General features: G+C 42.2%; 1 protein-coding gene across 2 annotated transcripts in view; it reads right to left on the reverse strand.

Moving 5' to 3' along the window:
* Positions 1-4,315, reverse strand: part of LOC126234644 (uncharacterized) — a 74,400-nt gene extending 70,085 nt beyond the window's left edge. For both annotated transcript variants that reach the window (XR_007544757.1, XM_049943375.1), the window contains exon 1: positions 4,245-4,315. The gene's annotated coding sequence lies outside the window, so the exon portion shown is untranslated. The remainder of the gene's footprint in view (positions 1-4,244) is intronic.
* Between the last annotated feature and the right edge of the window lie 3,347 nt (positions 4,316-7,662).

Consider the following 7,662-nt stretch of genomic DNA (forward strand, 5'->3'; position numbering starts at 1 on the left):
GGGACCAGCGCATGCTGTACAAGAGCACTTCAGATCGTCAAGCACCTACAGCCTTTGCTTGAACTCTTCGAGAAAACCTGCTGTAGCCTGTGGATTTGGATATGACCAGATTAATACATTGAAGGAGTTTGCTTCTGCGTACAGTGACTTGGCTTTGGATCCCATTGACATTCTGCATGTTTGTCTTGTTCTCTTGTGGGAGCCAGTGGACTTTGACCCAGCACGAACAAGTCAAAAACTATTTCACTTATACTGGGACTGTGTTGAATAAATCAGTATATTCGTCAACTTCAGTGTGGAACACTTCAGTAAGAAGTCTGTTCCTTTAATTTCAAGGGTGGAGTTGAACTGAAACGTAGCTGCACTGTTCTTGATGGAGATCTAGGAGTAGGATGTCCTAAAACGGGAACCAAAGACAAAAACGATGCGAATGCCCACAATATATTAATGGACACCGGCTACTAAAAGAGTTTTATGCATCTAAGAATAAAGATAATGTTGCTTTCTACAAGGGAAAAAACCTATGACGAGATTTACATATGATGACTCCCACAGTTCTGGGATGTTGACCAAAGAAAATATTGAAACTAATTTCTCACCAAGGGTTTGGCTGTTTCAAAAGATTCCGGTTAATTTTGAGCGACGATTTCTTACTGAGAATGAGACGTGGGCATACCACTTCACGCTAGAAACGAAGCAGCAACGAATGGGTAACAAGCCTATGATTCTGCAGCGTAAAGGCTGAGTCGTGTTCATGTGCCATGAAGGTTATGTAAAAACTGACATACACTCTTATTTGGAGAATATCCGCAATCAATGCTTACATAACACATTTTATTGTTCGTCTAGGCTGCGAAAGTTTCTTATATCTATAGATCTGAAAGAGGTCATAACTTTAGAATTATACGCAATGTAAATGGATTATAAGATTATTCGTAAGGGCTATGGCCAGTACTTTCTCATACACTAAAGGGACTCTTCTTGCTGACTGCCCAGTTAAGGCTAAAAAAACAACTTGAAATGTCAAAATTGCGCACGTGTGCTGGGCTAACTGAATGAAGACCGAGCGAGGTGGTGCAGCGGTTAGCTCACCGGTCGGACATTTGGGAGGCCGACGGTTCAAACCCGCCTCCGGCCATCCGGATTTAGGTTTACCGTGATTTCCTTAAATCGCTCTAGGCATATGCTGGGATCGTACCTTTCAAAGGGCACAGCCGCACAGCTGATTTCCTTCCCATCCTTGGCACAAGCCGACATTGTGTTCCGTTTCTAATGACCTAGATGTCGACGGGACTTAAACCCAGTCTTCCTTTTACAAGCTCCAACTGAATGAAAGGATCTGCGGCAAGACCGAACTGAAGAAGAGAAAACAGGAACATCCTTCATCAGGACAATACACCTTGCTACAAGGTGTTTTGGTAACGGGAAAACTGAAGAATTTGATGAATTCAAGTAACACTCGTCATTTTCATTACATCGGACCATTCTTGACATATTTCCAAATCTAATTATTTTTGCTTATACTTGATGTTACATGAGAAGATTATGGCAACCTTTTTGGGTATTTTTTCACTGTTTTCAGAATCGCATTTCAGAGAGGGAATTCACTCATAAAAAACCGATGGGGGAAAAGCCACAGAGCTACAAGGCGACTACATCGAAAATGAAGTACATTTTGGCTTGCAAACCACAAGCGCTTATATATTATTATGTAATATAAATATGCACTTAACGATAAGAAAATCGTTTGAAACAAGAGCCGCACTAATGCTAATGTTAAAAGTATAGGTAGAGAATCGAAGAGTTTAAGATGTGGTTTTACCGAAGGATGGCGAAAATTACGTGAACTGATAGGAAAAGAAGTGAGATTCTTCCCAGACTCGGCGAGGACAGAAATGTGGAGCAAACATTGACAACACTGGTCTTCAATCTGCGGGGTAAAACTTTTCTGAGGAGTAAAACGAAAAAATGCTTGTTTATGACTGTCACGAACCTAATGTATTTTTAAAGAATTATCTCTATTCTCACTAATTCGTTTGACTCTAATATTGTTAGACCATCATCATCACTGCCGGTCGTTGTGACCGAGCGGTTCTAGGCGCTTCAGCTCGGAGCTGTGCTGCTGCTACGGTCCCAGGTTCGAATCCTGCCTCGGGCATGGATGTGTGTGATGTCCTTAGGTTAGTTAGGTTTAAGTAGTTCTAAGTTCTAGGGGACTGATGACCTGAGATGTTAAGTCCCATAGTGCTCAGAGCCATTTGAGCCAATCATCATCACCCATTTAACAACCACTGTTGGGATAAAGGTCTCGTCCAGAGTTTTCTATGCACTGTAGTTTTTAGTGATACGCATCCTCGCTACTCCTGCTTGTCTCCTAATATCGCCCACCCGTTTTCTTTGTAATCCACCAAAGAACTTCCTTTATTCATTTACGATCATTCGCCTGGTTACAAATCCCGACCGTCGACCTACAGTTTCAGTTCAGTCTTGTCTGTCTTCCACCAAAGTCTGTTGTCTAATCCATATATTTATTTTCCTGTTTCCTGTAGTAGTTCTCAACATATACATATCCACTGCATGGTGAGCAGTTCGAATGCTGTACGTTAAAAGTCCATGTATCACTATCATAGGTTAAAAAACACACTGAAAATTTTCAGTTCCAGACACGTAGGTACTTTCGTTTTGAACAATCTGTTTACACAGAACACCGCAAGCCATCTTCACCCTTCTGTTTGTTTCAGTTTCTATGCATACGGCTGCAGTAGATATCAGTAATTAATTCTGTTAACACATATTTTCCCAATTTTGACAATCGCCAAATAAATGCCTGTGTTCTACGACCGATTTCAGTGCATGATGGAATTTCAGACGGTGAAATTAAAGTCAACGTGCAATTTATTGGACTCTGCGGCAATAACATCGAGAGTAGAGTTTGATAAAACGGAAACGGCAACGTTTTGGTGAAAGTTTTGTGGCGAACATCCGTTATTTTCGGACAAAGGCAAAAGTGAAAGTGGATTATCGACTATGGCACCAATTACAGCAAAGTCTAAACATCGAATTAAGACATACGGAGCAGTTGGTTGAAACAAAACCGAATCTGGAAGAGACTGTAAAAAATAGACAGTGGCCTTCGTCTCACAGACCGGTTTAATAAGACACCTAAAAAACACAATAGTTCTATTTAAATAGGAAACACTTTCCTGGTGTGACCAAATAAATAATATTTTGCAGCATAACATCGGAAAAAATACTTCATATTTAATATAGTTGTCATGTTCTGTCAATTACTGGCGGAAAATAGAATCAATGAGTTTTATTTATTCGAACGTTAACTAAGTATTATTAATATTTCAAGGAATTAAAAGCAGATTTTAAATCTTAGGTTCAGTTAGATGCTTAACTTTGTTGGCTGCTCGTTCAGGGTGAATAGCCTTTGAAATATTGAGAAACGCTGAACTAGAAGAAGGGATAGGAAGATAGGACATGTGTTAAGACATCAGAAAATTACTTTCAGGGCACCACAGGCTGCCCTAAATACTATAAGGGAAGACAGAGACACAAATAACTGGGGCCGTTGTTTGAAACTGGTACTCTGCGATTGGTACAGCATAGGATATCGTGGCGGTCCGCTTCAAACAATTCCGTAGATTGACGATATGCGGATACCGTACTCCCTGAGTACCATTAACTTAGCAGGGGAAACAGCCAGCATCGAAACCACAGAAACTGTCATAACCAGGCTGAATGAACGTTAGAAATACGGCTTACGAACGTACTTGTAGATACGCGTAAGTGCGACTTGCTAGGGTTGTAATTATGTTATAATTGTCCAAAAATTGCAGCATTAGTGTAACGCCATTATCAGCCATTATATCTTCGTTATCTATCTACTACCGCATCGACGACGATTACATATGCAAAAAGAATTCACCTGCCTCACATCAAGAATATGCTGTCTGAGCAGAATGTTATGACATCATAACAGTTTAATGTTTTTGGCCATAACCTCGTTTCATACCAGTTCTCCTTCACCCTCGGCTCTTGGCATCGACAAAAAGTATCAAAAAAAGGCATATCTGAGATTATCTTCTGAGGCATATACAAACTAAAGTTTCTAATCGCCTGAATTGCGCCTAATACTGCCCGGCAGAAGATTCTGGTGAAGCTGATGATGGTACAATTTAAACTAAAACGCTCGTTTTACTCGTGCAGAAGAAACAGCTCTGATTCTTGGTACATACCGTGAATGCCAAGTACGAAGCTTCCAACACTGGACACGTCTGCACTCACAGTACCTGACTCGAGTGCGACGTCACACCTGTGAAATCTTATCGGACGTTAACGAGAGCTGCCGCTGATACGGAGCTGTGTATCTGACACGTTTAGGGGGCATCGCAGCAGCAATGACATCTTCGACTCGGCGAGTTCACGCTACAGGTGAAATGATCGAGATCCAGAAGCAAATCTTGCGGCTTTTGTTTGAAGCTTCTCTTCTGTTCTCCGTTACTAGAAGTCAATTGGGTTCTCAGAGCATCGAACAACACTCAGACACTGGTCTTAAGGGAGTTTTGTAAGTGGCCCACTTCGTGGGTGATTCATAGACCCCAAGGATCCTTCCGATGCTTCAGGTTAATGCCTGTCTTCCCCACGTTTTCATACATTAAACCATTCCGGACACACGTCGATGATGCAAAACATTATCTCCTCCTGCTTAATAGCAAGCTGGTCCACATTTAGATCACAACACAGACGTGATTTTACGACAAGGTCTTGGTAGGCTTCTGGGTGTACGTGCCACCAGATATTTACGTACAAGTAACACAGTTTCCGCAGATTGTGAGCCCGTGGTGTGTGTTCACCGGTATGGTCTCAAATATGTTCCATCCGTTTCAGATGGCGCGACTTTGGCGGCTAAGCCATCAACGTGAGTTCAACATCGTGCTCCCCAAACCACTCGATCATGATTCTAGCCACGCGACACGGGCAGTTATTCTGCTGAAGCTGCTGTAGTACACCCCTTTTCCATCACTGTTTTGTCATTTAGCACAAATGTTTATGTATAACCGAGCAAGTAATTTATATAGCTCAAAGACTCCTTACGATTGCAAGGGACAGATTATCTTTGACTTGTGATATAAAGAATCCGTGGATATAATGAGCAACATTATGTGTACAGTTGACTGTCTACGACGGGCGTTTGAAAAGTCCGTGCAAAAATAAAAACTAATGACGTGTTTGGGGTAAATCTTTTTTATTTTTCAACATAGTCTCCTTTTTGACTTATCCACTTCGTCCAATGCTGTTCTGATTTGTTGATGCCTTCCGAATAATAGGAATTGTCCAAGTTTGCAAAATAACTATACTTGCTGCAGTTACCTCCTCATCTGAATAAAATCTTTGTCCCGCCAGCCATTTCTTCAAATTCCGGAACAAATAGTAGTCCTAGGGAGCCTAGCCTGGAGAATAGGAGGGACGTGAAACGAGTTGGAATCCTATTTCCATTAATATTGCTACCACAGCTGCGGAAGTGCGTACTGGTGCATTGTTGTGATGGAAAAAGACTTTTTTGTGGTCCTATCGCCGGCATTTTTCTTGCAGCTCGGTTTTCAAACGGTCCAATAACGATGAATAGTATTCACCTGTAATAGTTTTACCATTTTCCAGATAGTTGATGAGGATTATCCCTTGCGAATCCCAAAAGACAGTCGCCATAACCTTTACGGCCGAAGCAATGGTCATCGCCTTTTTTGGTGCATATTGTCCCTTGGTAACCCATTGTTTAGATTGTTGTTTGCTCTCAGGAGTATAGTAATGAATTCATGTTTCATCCACAGTGACGAAACGACGCTTAAAGTCCTACGGATTCTTCCTGAACAGCTGCAAACCATCCTTGCAACACTTCACACGATTCCGTTTTTGGTCAAGCGTGAGCAATCGCGGAACCCATCTTGCGGATAGCTTTCTCATGTCCAACTGTTTATGCAAAATATTACGTACCCGTTCATTCGAGATGCCCATAGCACTAGAAATCTCACGCACCTTAACTCTTCTGTCGTCCAGCACCCAATCATGGATTTTATCAATGCTTTCTGGAGTCGTAACCTCCACAGGGCGTCCAGAACGTTCAGCATCACTTGTGCCCATATGGCCACTCCGAAAATTTTGAGACCACTTATAAACTGTTCTAATCGAAGGTGCAGAGTCACCGAATTGTTTATCAAGCTTCTGTTTAATCTCCTGAGGCGTTTTGCCTTTCATAAAGTAATGTTTAATCACCACACGAAGTTCTTTTTCGTCCATTTTTTGACAATACTGGAATGTAGCTAGGAAATCGTTTATGAAAAATTATAATTTCACGAATGGAAAAGGTACGTTCAATTCTTTGGTTATTTTAACTTCGCCCTTGTTTGTGGCTCGGGACGTTATTTGTTGTGTCGCGACTCGCAGGGATCTTTGTACCCTGGGAAAACAGTAGAGCCTGCGCCAGGGTCGTTTATGCTTTATTTTAAGATTTTAAATTCTGGACTTCATCGAAATTGGTACACAACTTGGGCACTGATTCCCATGCTGCTGAGTGAATACGTTTAGCACCCAAGACGGCTTCCCCATGGCGTACGATTGGACCTCTGATTATTTTAAGAATTTTCAGAGTCGACGATCGCTGAAATTCTGCCGAGTCACAGAGATTTTGTTCCAGGTACTAACTTCAACATCGACAGTCAGACAGAGTATGATTATGAACTGTAACATCTAATCATTTTGTTTTATACATTTCCGACTTCAACTAATAATTAATTTTATACCTGGAAGTGTGGGAAATTGGGGAAGCGACATCTCTCGCCCAAAAATTTCCAATCAAGTAACTACATATTATTCAGCCATAATAACTTCAAATTTCAGGGGGATACAAATTAAAATGCCATCGCCATCGGGGAAGATATCAAGCATGAAGGGACAAGATGATCCGTAAAAATATTCACGCAGTCCACAGGCCGTAAAAAAATCACGTAATCCACAGCTGTCACGGTGTCTTCGATTACTATCACAGATCGCACGGAAACCCAGGTGAATATCCACTATAGCATAATAATACTGTACCCATTGCGCTGCATCCGTGATGCACTGCATGTTTACAGAAGCCGTTCGACTGAATGACGGAGTACTAGACACGGCCGTAGACCTAGAATAATAAGAAACGTAATTTATCTGGCAAGACGACACGTTTCCACCGATCCACGGCCCAATCTCGATGATCCGTGCCTAGTGCGGCAGTAACTGACGAGGTAGTTCAGTCAGTTTGGGAACACGGAGGGATCGCCTGCTGCAGAGCCCCATGTTCTACATTGTGCGCTGAACCGTGTACAGTGTACACTGAAACCCTTGTGCCAGCACCAGCAGATCGCCACCTGTCCTGTTTTACAGAGCAGGCAAACCTCCATCCTCCAACACACCTTGCCACCTACTCGTTGTTTCACCGTCCTTCAATCATTTTCCATGGACGCTAACAACAGTAGCACCCGAACAGCCGACCAGCTCCATAGCTCATCCCAAGGCACCGAGCCGTAACAATCTGCCTTGTGTCGAAGTCACTTACATCAGTCGATTTTCCCATTTACGGCTCGTATCGCCGCTATAACGATTCTCTATTGTCTTTGCTGC

This window comes from Schistocerca nitens, chromosome 2 (assembly GCF_023898315.1).
Source record: "Schistocerca nitens isolate TAMUIC-IGC-003100 chromosome 2, iqSchNite1.1, whole genome shotgun sequence".
NCBI classification, from domain to species: Eukaryota; Metazoa; Arthropoda; class Insecta; order Orthoptera; family Acrididae; genus Schistocerca; species Schistocerca nitens.